Below are 14,406 nucleotides of genomic sequence, written 5' to 3'. Positions count from 1 at the left end.
ACTGAACTTTGACCCTTGTCCCCTCCCCCCATGTCAGCCTTTAACAGCTTTAATACACACACATGCAGACAACCAATAACAGGCATGGAGACATGGAGGCAGACAGAGACAGGTTTTCACTCTCAGTACATTAAGTCATCAATACTTGACCGTGGCATTAAGATGTACATTATCTGTACACACAAGTACAAACACAAACACACACTATGCTGGCACAAAAACACACACTCACATATACAGTACATCAGTTACACAGACACCCACACATTGTACTCCGCTCTCTGGCCTGGCTGTAGACAGAGCGCTATAGATTGTTTAGCATTGATTTGCTCCACATTTTTTACAGCTAACCATTGCCTGCTGATCCACTGTCAAAACACAATCATACAGAGACAATTTCACTTCCAGTCAGACCACAGAAATGTATTTCATATCCACTTGCCACATGGGCAGCTAAACTCTATCCTTTACCATCCCACTTTCACTATTTCACCAACGAGCTTGGCGTTTATGATGACCGAGGACTTTAATTATGTTTGGCTTCCAAACAGCTAAAAAATAGAGAAACCTACCATCATGTGGCCTAAATTAAACATCATATTGCCTCTGGTCATTTCCCAACATGCTCCCAGCAGCAAGGTCATATTTTTTTTGTATGTCAGATGAAAACCCTGTACACCAGCTTTGCCACAGTTAAGATACATGCGGGGAAATTCACACTGACCACCAGGCATTTCTTTCAAATTCCACAACAAGTTGTGAAAACATTTTATTGGTATTTATGTGTCTGTATTTAAAAGGTAAAATCTGGTATTTTTCAACCTCAGCCCTATTCTCATAATTGCAGCTAAAAATTAGTGAGCTGATCCAATTTGAAGGTCAGGCTTTGGCAAAATTGACCAAGATTATTTTAAAGCTGCACTAAACAACATTTTAATTTAAACAATGGGAAAGGTGAAGTACTGGTAGTGGAGAACTCACAGAAAATTATCATCTTACTTTGGAGTTCTCTTCTGATCTATGGAGCATTTTAGCATCTTTTAGCTCATTGTTTCTGTTTTATGACCTTTGTCCCGAGCTGCAGAGGGCAACTATTTTCAGTGAAAAAAATCTCTGACAAACCCACTGTACACTATCTGCTCAGCACCAAAGAGCAGACAGACAAAGTTAGCAACCAGTTGGTGAACATAGTGAAGCATTTAGCAGCTAAAGAGTCACATATTTCCCTCAGGAGTTGGTGGACACAAAAACAGAGCTAAAAGGACAGTGAATATTTGACTTAAATTACCAGAAACACGACTCCAAATGAATGCTTCTGCTGCTATGTGTCTGCTGGATGAATAAATAGGCAACAACTTTACAAAGCCATAACAACTTTGCATGGTGATATGTGAATATTTACAGCACATTCCTCCATGTGACCCAAAAATCCATTAATGTAAGTTTTAAAAAGCATTTGTTCTGCTTTTTACAGTTTGAGAACTAGATTTTTAACTAAACAAGAACTAAAAACCAGGCTTACTTTCTCTTCTTAAAACCCAGAAGTAGGATCATACAATTAAAGCAGCACTTTAAAAAGACATACTGTGAGCTCACACCGTGTTATCTTGATGAGTCATAGAAAAAGTGCGCCTGAACTAATGCTCTAACAACAGTGACTCTGTGGTTAGAACTGTTACCTCAAAGGTCCTGGGTTCGATGCTGTATCGAGCCTCTCTGCGTGGAGTTTGCAGTTCTCTCCGTGTTCCCGTGAACTGGAGTTGGTGCAAGGTAAGTTTGATGTCTCAACAAGGCATTCTCCCCCCTACATGCTGCTATTACTGCTTGTGCTGATCTCCCCCTTGACAACCACAGCCTCTTCCTGTGTTAGTCTGTTATTATTTATCATACTTGTGACTGCACTTCCTGTTGTGTACATCATGTACTCTGTGCTTCATACCTCAGTGATACATATCTGCAGGATTCTGTTCTGTTACACCTTGAGAGGTTTCAGGTTTCTTTCTCACTGAATCTGTAGTCTGGATCCCCAGGGCACCCTAAAGCTACCAGCTCAAAGGGAACTTTAGGTACTGAATATTACCTGATGTGTTTTTGAAATCCACATATGGTTTACAAATAAACAACCCTCATTGTGATTTTTTTTCTTCATCATCATAAAAAACCTTAACTTTAACAAATTTGGACTCGCTTAAGCTGGGGTATGGAGACTCCCTCACCTTGTCAATGGCTACAGATTCTCAGGGGAATGGTGATGGGAAAGAACAACTGAAAAAGGAGAGTGAGAGATGAGGACACAGTCGGTGAATGTAGGGGAAAGACAGGAGCAAATGACTGCTAGCTGGCTGTCGCCGTCACCAAGTGTGGTGAATGTTGCTATGGAAACGGCCCAAAGTTCAGGCCATGGCAAACAAAGGTAAGTGTTTGGGTGAGCGTGAGAGAGACAGAGAGGAAGAAAGAGACTGAAAATGAAATGTCCCTTTACAGTAGCATACAGTACAAATCATTTAGAGATGATTATTGTTGCAATGTTTAGATAAATCTGTAATATTCATTGTGTAAAAAACTGAACAGAAGCTATGTGTAACACAGTATGGATTAAAAAACGGCTACAAAACCATGTAAGATAGACATGTACAATATGTGAAAGTATATTGAATCAAAAAAGTATTATACAGTGTATACATATACTTACATTTTCTAAAAATAAACAAAACTATGCATTTAAGACCCTGTCTGTAATTGGCATTAATCTACTGTATGAAATAATTTGACATTCAGGAAATACGCTCATTCACTTTTTTAAGAATAAGGTGAGAAGACTAATACCTTTTTCATATCTGTACATTAAGTATGGAGGAGAGGAGATTAGCTTAGCATACAGACTAGCAGCAAGGGGAAACAGCTAGCTTGGCTGGTTTGGCTTGAATTGCATTGCTGGCTTGGCCAAAAAAATGCTTTAACTGAAGAGATAGTATTTAATATTAGTATTAATATTAGTATTTAATATTCAATATTAACTAATCAAATTTGAGGTGTATCATTAAGGTGAACCAGCACCAGCAGTTTTAAAAGCCTTATAGCTACTAGTGTATATAAGAATAAGTGGCAAATTTCAAATGACATATACGACTCACCAGACTGGTTCACATTTAAACCTTTTAAATTTATACTGATGCCATCGATACAGTGACAAGCCTGTATGAATATAACAAGGCAGTGACTGGCTGAACTGCAGTTTAATGGTTGGTATTATCTCTTGTGCAGGTTCATCTAATTCCTCAATTCACACTAGTTTTTATGAATATTATGTAATACAGGAAGATACAATATATATCTTAATCTATAAGGTTACTAGATGCAGAAGGCATGCTTCCTTTTGAAATGTTAGAGTAAATAATCACTATACAAACCACAAAGACATAAAGTTTAGATACAAAGTGTATCTGTATTTTGTATTGCATGTCATACTCGCTGAGACCGCAAAAGCCCTAAAGCGGTATTATCTCTATGTGCTTGCTTTATGTCTAAGACAAATTTCCCTGTGAGACCAATAAAGTCATCCTGAATTATGATTCTTGGGAAGCCCTGTAATCATTGCTTTCATCTGAAATTACTGAAATGTTAAGACAAATGGATGTGGCAGGGGAAAAGCCTTACAGACTTGGAAAAAAAAAAAATCACCAATAATTCCAGACTTATTGACAGTTAAGAAATAAATGTTCATACAAGCTTAACCATCTTTTCCTAAATCAGTAATATCCCACATATTTTGGAAATCAGACAACATTCTGGAAAATGGACAATGCACTGAAACTGGGTCTTGTTTTTACCTACATTTCATAGAGGACACAGCTCTTGATGCATTTAATTGATACTAGTGCAGCGTCTGTTCAAAATGTGCCTGTTGGGAATGGGCCGATTGGATATGTATGTATCGATTGACAAACGTATCAATTGAAACATTAAGGAATTAATAAATTAAGTGGTTTAAATCCAGACAGAAGCTTTACCAGTGAGACTAAACTGAGGTTGAACCATAGAAACAGTTTAGGGCCCTCCTTGCCTCTCTCCCGTCCCCCTACAGCGCCAACAGGGTGTGACACTAGGTAACATTAGCTTAGAAATGGAGTCCGCTAATGACTGACCCTAAGCTGGCTTTTTTTCTATTGGACAGGTAAGCTAACAATACTACAAAGCATGTGAAATATATTGTGATATTGTGGTTTTGGCTGGTTAGTGGGGCTGCTCACTCACACTGACGGTGCGCGAGTACGCATGCCAGCGCGAGCAACAGGATGCTGACTGCAGCTCACTTAATGGCCACCAGTGACATCAACACTGTCTACTATTTATGTAATATGGTTCTTTTTAATAAGCTTTTTGTTGACATTTTATCATTGTTGTGATGGATCAATTATGGATAAATCCATTGCAAAACACACTGACAACATGTCAGTCAGCAATTCATTGATATCAGCATTAGAAATCTCTCACATCAACAATACCTATGAAGTAAAACATTCATTAAAAATGTAAAATGAATATTTAATGGGCATAACTATGATAGGACTATTTGCCATCTGCCAGAGAGAAACAATGAAACTATAAACTGACCTTTTCAGTTGGAAAGTAGGCACGATTACTTATAGCACTATTATAATTAGACTGTACCATCTTTATATTTAGGCTGCATTTTTGGGAAAGAGATGTTTACAGTGTACAGATTATGTTTGCAAATGAAGATGTGCAGCTTGGAGAGCAATGCATCATGGGCAGTTTACCCTATTTGTTAATGGGTTGGTGCGTGCATGTCAGCCTCCTCTGAAACCTTAGAGAGAGATAGAAATGAAGGCCTTGATTCATTCAAACCACCTGACTTTTTATCAATGAAACAAAATAAGCAAAAAAGCTGACACATTCAAGATGAGAGTACAGCTTAATTTCTGGAGCACGGATTCATCATCATTCCATGTTTTGCCCAAATCTTTTTTAAGCTGCTGACAGCTTGGTTAGGCTACAACTGACAGACTACTACACTGCTTAAAGTCAAGATGGAGCTGTCATTATTAATGACTGGAGGCTCAATCATATGTGATGTTTATTAAAGGTAGGAAACTAGCAGTCTGAAACACCAGATTTCTAATAATTCAACAACCAAGCGATGTTACTCAAATATATATTGTTTATTTTTTTGTGTGTGCGTGTATTAGTTCAATAATAATTTGTTTCACTTCTTAAATGAATGAAAACTTCAAATCACACATCCACAATATAAGTCTTAACTTGACATGATAAAGTCAAATAAATATAAGTCAAATATATAATATTCTTGGGCTTTGGAGAAGATGAATGTGTTAATGCAGCTTGAAATGTGTTTTAGTTTTGGATGAAAGGCTGAGATTGTCAGAGTTTATGTAACATATAATCCTGTTGGTTCTGCCTGTGATTTACTTCAAGGTGTCCTGTATTTATCTTGTTCCCACATGATTATTTACATATGTGTGATATATCGGGTGCTTGTCTCAGTTAACTGAGAGCAAGGCAGGTAGCTGCTGCAGCCTACATTTGTAATCACTTAGCATTAGAAGTCTGTGGTAGTCACTGATGGTTTGCAACATGGAAGGCTGTGATTTGTTTTGATATACACAGAAAAACTAATCCAGCAGCTGTAGTTTAGTTTGCACTGTTAGTGATATTTAGCAATGGGCTAATACAATAATGTGATGCAACAATGCTCCCTAAGTGAACCAGTATACCTCAATATGGAAGTTGTTAAACCTGCATGATTAGATTTTCTTGGCCACTTTGGTGCAACAAGCTGTAAACACAACATTCAGCGTGTTTACATGCACGTAAATAACAAGTAACCAGGTTACTCAGACAAATTATTCATTTTTTTTCCTGTGTGAGGTCATACACATGCATACTTGCAAAAAGCCGATTAGAAACCCAGTTACCTGTATACATGGCCACTAATCTGCGTTCTCCTGGGGGAACCACATTTCTTGTTTACATGATGTTTGAGAAATCAGCTTACAAGAGATAGTCATCTGTAACCCAGTCACTTAAGTACATGTAAATGCACTGATAGACATATTATCACCTTATAAAGCTTTATGTGGAATTTGTTAGTAAAGTTTCTTATTTACACATCTAGCAGACACAGAGCAACATTTGCATTCATTTGGAGTCATGTTTCTGGCAACCTGATGAATGTAAGTCCAATACTCACTCTTGTTTTAGCTCTGTTTTGGGTCTCCACCAACTCCTGAAGAAAATATTTGGCTTTTAAGATGCTAAATTTTCCACCAGCTAGTAACTAACAGCTTTCACAATTGTCATTTTATGCATTGTTAATATAAAAATATTGATTTGTGTAGTTTATCCTTGCTTTCCCTTTGTTAGCCTCTTAGTTGCATTCATTTGGGTTCACAGGGTGCATCTGAAAAACCCAACGTCTGACTGACAGACAGTGAGGTTGTGGCCAAATGACAGATCTGATTCCAACCTGTCTCTGCTCCTTCCGATGGTTGCAACAGAATCTGTGCGTACTGAATGCTGCCAGCTACACTGGTTGCATCTGTAGCTCTGCATTTTGAATCCACTCAGCTATACAGACACTTTGAATTTACCACATGGGAGGCTGAAAATAGAAAGAGAATGAGGAGGAAGTTGAAAATCAGGTTAACACGCAGCACAGAGCCACAGCCCACCCTGCCTCAATGTCATCTTTAACCTCAGCACCTAACTAATTACCGTACAGGGCTTCCTCTCATCCTCCTTCCCCACCACTCCCCTGTCAACCCCCCCACCCCACACACACACACACACACACACATTCATTGAGGTCAGAACATGGCCTGTAGTCCACACAGGTAATGACAGACTGTGTGTGTAGCTCCAGACGGGTACTGTGCGGTCCTCACGCATACTCTTTTGTTTGAGCTTCCTCCCCCTGTTATCAGTGTGTGGTTGGTTCTCCATGAGTTTATAAAGCCATATGGTTGAACTGCATCGACCACATCAGACACACACGACTCCACCCAAAGCACCTCTTTCCGACCTCACACAAGAAGTAGATTAGGGCCTTTGAGAGACAGAACACGAGGGCACCTCTCGGGCACATGTGTCTTCTGTACCATAGAAACAGAACGGTTTTAACAGCAGAAATGTCGGTCACCATAGTCAAAGATCTGTAAGAGACAAATGAATGATGTGGGTGTTTATTATTTAATCAGTTAACAAGTAGATGACTGACAGCACATACACACACGCACACAGGCACATAGGCACCATAGACTAATATAAAATAATGGACATAGCTATTACATCACCCATTGGTTCTTTTTTTAAGTCGCCATATTGGATTTTTGGAGCTGGAAGGGACGAGAGGATGGAGCTGACCCTAATGCTAGCTGCTAGCTGCTAGCTTGGTTAGCGCAGTGTACTTACCATTAAAACAAAATGTACTTACAGGAAAAACTGAACATCCGACTCCTTAAAGGGTCTTTTAGTACAACCAAATGCTGAACAAGACTTTTTTAGGCAACCAAAATGTTACAATTAACTTTCATGAACTGAAAACACACTGATATACAGCATTTGGAGTTACACCATGGTCACATTACCTAGCCAATGTTGTCACCATGGTAGCAACTTGCCTGTGATGGCACCCACCTGTCATTCAAAGTGGCAACACCCTTAATTATGTATAACTTAAGTATAGATAAAATTTAAACAGGTGAGTTATATAACAATTCACCCCTGTACAGTTAACAGCTGTAAAGTTGGGCATTTTAACATGGGGATCTATGGGGATTTGATTTTGGAGCCAGCCTCAAGTGGCCGTTCAAGGAACTGCAGTTTTTGGCACCTCCACGATGACTTCATTTTTCAGACCCAGAGGTTGCCACTTGGCAGGCACGCATGCATGCACACACACGCACGCACAGACACACCTACACACAGACACACACACACACACACACACACACACACACACACACACACACACACACACACACACCAAGTTTCCAAATATAAACCTCAGACTGGAAGATTAACTCAACCAAACCCAAATCCTGCTCTCTGCGTCCTCTCAGCAGAGGTAAAGGCAGGACCAGCGGTGGAAACATAATCTCTCCATGTTAACACAGTCTGCTCATACTGACCTGCCAACAGCAGCAGGCAGGCAACCAACCAACCCCCTCTTCAACCCCAAACATAAACGCCCACGCACAAATACACTCACAATCTACTGCACATCTGTCCACCCTAAATGTAGCTTTAGTGAGATGCACATATTTGAACAAAATAATCCAGAGTAAATATCGTTCAGCCAATCTCATTCAGATGGATTACAAAGATGAACTGTTCGCTTTCCAAATCCTCCCCAAAAACCCAATTTGACCATGTTGGGCTGTTTAGTTTACATTAGTGAACATGAAGTAGTCACTTACCAAAGCCAGTGGATAAACATTAGTGTCTGTTAAAAAAAAAGTCCCTTTTACAGAAGATGATTCAGTTGGATACCATGGTAATGCTTTTTTCTGAGCTCTAAATTTTCATTTCCATTTCATGGTGAATTGTAAGCAAATGATAGTGTTAAAAAAATCCCAGGACAAACTGTATAAATAAAAGCTCAGGGACTGTAAGATAATTATTATGGTGGGGAGGGTGGCTAAGCCTTACGTTTTTATTTTTTATTATGTTTTTAAACCAAGACCCTCCAATGTTAATATTTTGACACAGAACTGGTAAAACTCCTTAAAACATTTACTATTAAAAGAGACAAAACATAAATAATCTAAAATAGTGTACCCTGATTTAAGCATTTAATATCTTTATAGAATAATAATAGAATAACACCTTCATTAAACTTTAGTCTTAACAATTTGCACCACCAATATGCACACATTGAGTGAAATTAGTAATTGCCAAATGTCTAAATATCTAGCAAAAACTAAAACACTTTTTGCTAGAGATAAGTCAGTCACTCATCATCAATAAAATCCACATGAACTATGTTTCTAAAAACTCATATATTTGTCCTTTTAGCTACTTGTGTGATTGCTATGGAAAAAATAACTTGATTCAGAAACATGGTTGCTGGCCTCTACAAATGGCCAAATGCATCTTTATAATCCATGGCACACATGAAAGCCATCTTTAAGAACTATTACCTCTCTATATAATACATCTCACAAAGGAAGGTTTAAATAAATAAATCAGTCAAAATCCCCCACATAATTTTCATACAGTCCCTTACTAGTACATGTGTCTCGCCTCACAAAACAGTGAGACATTCAGTCCGAGTCTGGTTTATGACATTGTCACTGGCATGGTATGGACAGCACGGACATGTGCAGCCCACAGTAACACTGTCACACAGTATCATGTTTTAAAATGTGAGATTTTGGTAGGAGGGCTGTTTCTGTACAATCAATCACATTGATCTGCCCTGTATTTTAATACTGTCTCAGTCTGTGAATTCATCAGGAGACTTGGAGAGTCTCCATCAACAATGAACAGTGAGCATCCATCTCTTCTAAATGATAAATCAGAGATGAGAGCTGTCGTGTTTTTTGTTTTAAGACTCATTTGTCCTCACTTGTCTGGCCAACACTGCAAAAATCACCAGAATTTGACATTTGATACTACTTTACGGGGTAACCCTTCTTTAATACATTGGCTTGCCAACAATGTGCAGGAGCAGCATGACAGGAATTGAAAGTTAACATGCTTGAGGACACACACACACACACACACACATTCATACACCCAGCATTAGCAGTGAGCAGGCTGGAAGGACACCAGTTCAACCGATGGTCACAGTGCCACCTCTGCTCTTCAACTGTGCTCCTCAATTGGATTTCAGATTATAACAACAATACGATTTATAATAGAGGCTGAAGAGGAGAGTGTGTGTGTATGCGTGTGCAGTTGTGAGCTACTATGGATGACGCATGAGATGATTTATATAATCCCCTCTATGTGTCACAGAGCACAAGTGAGGTTAACGTGTGTGTGTGTGCTATGTCATAGTCCCTGCAGTGGATAGTTGACCTTGGGTAGGTTGTCTGCCTTCTGCTCTTTTGAGTCTGTTACTGTAACTCCAAAATTGTATTTAGACTGTTGAGGTGACCTGACTATGACCGCTATATTAGAAAAAAAATAATGAAAAAAATGAGGGAAAAAGGTCTGTAATGGGTTAGGATGGAAGATGGAAGTGCTTTGTAGACCGGCAGCAGACTGCTATGAGTTTCCACTTCCCCTGCTCTGTGTGGTTTTCACATCATTACATTTTGAGTGTCTTGTTACAGCTACCACCCACCACCATCCTGGACGTCTGCTGACCCCTGTCATGTTTATTTTCTGAAATAGGAGAAAAGGATGACAGAGCTTCAAACCAGTGAAGGCCCAGGAGAGATGGTTCAGGTGGGCTATGATTCTTTGCCAGCAAGCTTTAGTCAGTGAATATATGATGTTTATACCACTGACTGTGAAAGGCAGACAATACTGTATGCAGGGCAATGGAGACTAATCAGATTTGCTTGCACATTTGTGTGTGTTTCTGGAACACATGCTTTCAACATACCTTGAGACAAATCTGTGATTTTGGGCTAAATTAATAAATTTAATTTGACTTGACTTGACTGCCTCGATGTGTCACTTTGAATTATTTGAGAGGCAGACTAATATGAATGTTGATCATGTTTCCCGGAGCTGTGATGTCAATGGATGAAAGGAGGATAATGCAGCTTTTTTACATTTTTTTTAAATTAAAAATGATTTAGATAGGCATGTATATGTTGTTCTACATGTATTGGTAATGTACACTGCAGTTTTCTACATTTGTGGAATTTATTTCCAAAGTAACTAAACACCTGTTTTTTTTTTGTGATTCAGCATCATTTAAAGCTGCAGTAGCCAATATTTTTATATCAACAACAGGTCAAAAGACTATGTGTCATGTGAAAGGTGTTGCTCATGGTGACAAATCAACATATTTATGACCAACGCTACAGTTCCCCTCAGCTTTATGGAGCATTTTAGCATCTTCTAGCTTATTGTTTTGGTTTTACGGCCTGCAAGTGCACTTTTGGTAACCTTGTTTCAAGCAGCAGCAACAGGCAGCTGCTTTCAGTCCAAAAGCTCTTATTAACTGACTGTACACTACCTGCCTAGTAACAAACTGACAGGTATCAACTAGCTGGTGAACATAGTGGAGCATTGAGCAGTCAGAGTATAACTAAATACAGTAGATTTAACAGGGCTGATTTCTGTTTCAATTTCCTCGACTGAACCAGGGTCAGGTTCAAATCTTGTAAGAAAAATCCATCATTGCCTTTGAGGCATTTGACCAAACTAAATAAAATACAGCAAAATAACATCTTATGAGAACAGGGTTTCAGGCTGTGTCCATCTATCAGCATTAGACTGCTATTCCTTGGACAACGTACAACCAAAAGGAGTAGATTTTCATCCACCGATGCTGCCATGCTGGCACATGAACCTGCCAGCATGGATGTAGGGAACGATATAGACAGATGGAGGATACAGAGAAGATGGGAGGATGGCAGACATACAAGACTGATGGGGCAAGAGAGAGAGGGAGAGATGAGAGATGGAAAGGACACACGCCCACATGAAGGCAGCGTGAAAAGATGAAGCCTGTACAGTCCGAGTAGAAATGAAAGAGAGGAGGGAGAGTGAAAAGGGTGGAGGAGAGATTGGTAAGTTAATGTTGATACATGGTCTGGTCTCTAATTAGCTCTACAGGGTCTAATTAAGGCTAAATTGGTCACATGCTGTAATCATATACTCCATCTACATGTATAAATATATTATGCTGTATATATGCTGTGTGTTGAACATAGCCTACACTCACTTAAACATAGCCTACAGTCTCTAGCCTAAGGTGGGTATACTCCCTGATCCTGAGAACCATCCTTTTAAGTAACTTAGCCTTATAGTTTGTACTAAAATGATAATTGGTATTTAGATTTTCACCTGAAGTTTTAAGACAAAAGTGTTACTATCTTGCAACACTGTACTATAGAAAACCTGTACTGTACACATTGCACAGAGAGTGGCTAGTTAGCTAGTTAATCTGGCCATGCTACCTCAAAGGACAGAATGAGATATGAGAGATATCTGGTAACAAGTAAATTACCTATAATTACAGAAAATGCACACAGTATGTATTTGCATAAGTCAAGTCACACACTGATATTTGCGCACAAATACTAAGGGAATGCAATACAGAAAACCTAGCTTAGCATAAAGTCTGGAGGCAGGGGAAACAACTAGCCTAGCTCTGTCTCAAGAGAAAAATACAGCTAGCAACACCTCCAACAGTAACTTGTTAACAAGAATGTTTAACCAACAGAAATCCCAAAGAGTCCTTAGAATAGTGATTGCCAGAAATGGTATATGAGCACAAGTTTGAGGTTGGGACAAAACTGTGCAGTCACTGCACCCAGCTGTTGCTTGCCTAAAAATACAGCATGTAACTCCATCTAAAACCACAAATTGCCATTTTTACTTTTCTCTTTCTGTGTAAGTTAAACAAAAGAGGTTCATCATAGTCAACTTTAGAGGTGCTGGTTGGTGTGCAGTATTTTTGAGCATGTTCAGCCCAGTCCTGGGTTCAGCTTTGTACTAACACACAGACATGAGATTGATCCTGATCTTCTCAACTCAGTCTTGGAAAGAATGTAAAAAAGAACATTTCTCAAAATGTTACATTTAGAAACAGTGTTGCCTTTACATAGTTTGTCCACTAGAGAGGGCTGACAATGTTATTTTTCAACTTAAAAATGTATATCACAATTCTTTAATTCCAAAATTTAAGGGATCTTATCAAAAATGTTTATATATTTATGTTACAAAGCTAATATTGGCTAAATATTACTACCGGACTTTCAACTCTCAAATATTGATATACATGGTACTGGCCTCACAAACACAGTGAGGATCTAGAAATAAGCAGCATATAACCTATGTTGACTCAACAAAAAGGTTTTTACATAAAGACCAACATTTAAGATGTTACAAAAGAAATGTCTTTATGGCACCACGCTTAAGCAGACAATGCAGCTTTATTTAGAACTTCTATCCTTACCAAATAGCTCTTAAGAGCCTTTCATTTTATGCAGATTAAATGACTTCTTTTGCTGTGCACACACTGCAACATGCTGACCAGATGTGGCCTTAAGTAGGCCGTCCGAACAAAACGTAGAGGATCAGGGTGACAATCCTATGAAATAGCTAATCCCAAAGGCTTTCAGTGAGTGGCTGCCCGTCTGATCTGCTCTGGGCTGGAGTTGACAGACGCCATATCACCAATCTGTGTGTGGTGTGTTTGGCAGGCAGTGAAAAACTGTCCTTTGAGAGCCTACAACTTGAAAATTTGGCAGATTTTTTTTCCTACTCACCACAAGGTGTCTTCTGGGAATCATGTGGGAATTTTTCTGCCTCTAAAGTGCTCCTAACTTCTGTTATTATGACAGAATAAGAATGAGAGGCAGTTCAAGGTGAAGCGATGTTTTCTTCTTAGATTTGAGGCTAAAAGACTGAGTGGACAATAAAATACAATTCTACTCCATCATGTTAAATATTTCTCTATTGTAGCTGGTAGTGACAGATCAGTTCTCACATTCTGTCAGTAATGGACATTCAAGCAACTGCAGTTGTTTCTACACACATTGTACATTTCTATGAGTGTGTGTGTGTGTGTTTGTGTGTGTTTGTGTGTGTGTGTGAGTGCATGCCTACTGTTCTGCTAAAAGCTTTAGTTCAACAAAGAGCCAGAGCCGGCTCTACAGCCGAGGTCACACCGGATGATTTTTATGCTGTGGCCAAGCTTGACTCGACTGTCTGAACCATCTGAAATCTGACAGTGATCCCAGCATCAGCCAGTAGGAGGTTGGCTGAGGAAGGGAGAAAAAAAGACAGAACCAGAGCCAGAAGAGCTCAACATTTAAATTATATTTATAATTGACTGTTGTGAAAATGGTTTTTAGTCCCTTAAATATGATTATGTAAATATATGTTAATAAATATGATATCCAACTTTGAGGAAAGAAAGTCCACTACAGACCAGTTTAATGAAGCTACAGTATGTACAGACTGAAAGCCACAGATTAATTTTTTTTCACTGAAATCACAATCTGACAATCTTAGGTGATGCTAGGTCTACATAGTTGATGTCAGATATTACAAATGAATAAGAAAGAACAACAAACCTCAGATACCAGCTTCTTTGATTACTAATGCTGTCTTTTGTGGCAAAAATTCAGAATTTTACAGGAACTAGAAAACACCATCATAAAACAATCCAACTAATAAGACCCCATGTATGAACATTCAGTACAAATCAAACATTTTCCCTTGTAAATTACA

At 38.8% G+C, this 14,406-nt stretch overlaps 1 protein-coding gene across 2 annotated transcripts in view; it reads right to left on the bottom strand.

The window, feature by feature from the left end:
- Window positions 1-14,406, bottom strand: part of smpd3 (sphingomyelin phosphodiesterase 3) — a 71,592-nt gene that overhangs the window by 52,243 nt on the left and 4,943 nt on the right. The window contains exon 1 of one of the 2 annotated variants that reach the window (XM_044357601.1): window positions 1,680-1,826. The exons of the other annotated variant lie outside the window; for it this stretch is intronic. The gene's annotated coding sequence lies outside the window, so the exon portion shown is untranslated. Of the gene's footprint in view, window positions 1-1,679; window positions 1,827-14,406 lie in introns of those variants that run through there. 2 annotated transcript variants of the gene reach the window in all.

Source organism: Thunnus albacares, chromosome 7 (assembly GCF_914725855.1).
Source record: "Thunnus albacares chromosome 7, fThuAlb1.1, whole genome shotgun sequence".
NCBI lineage: Eukaryota > Metazoa > Chordata > Actinopteri > Scombriformes > Scombridae > Thunnus > Thunnus albacares.
Note: the sequence above shows the minus strand (reverse complement) of the source record. Positions and strands in the feature narration are given on the sequence as shown.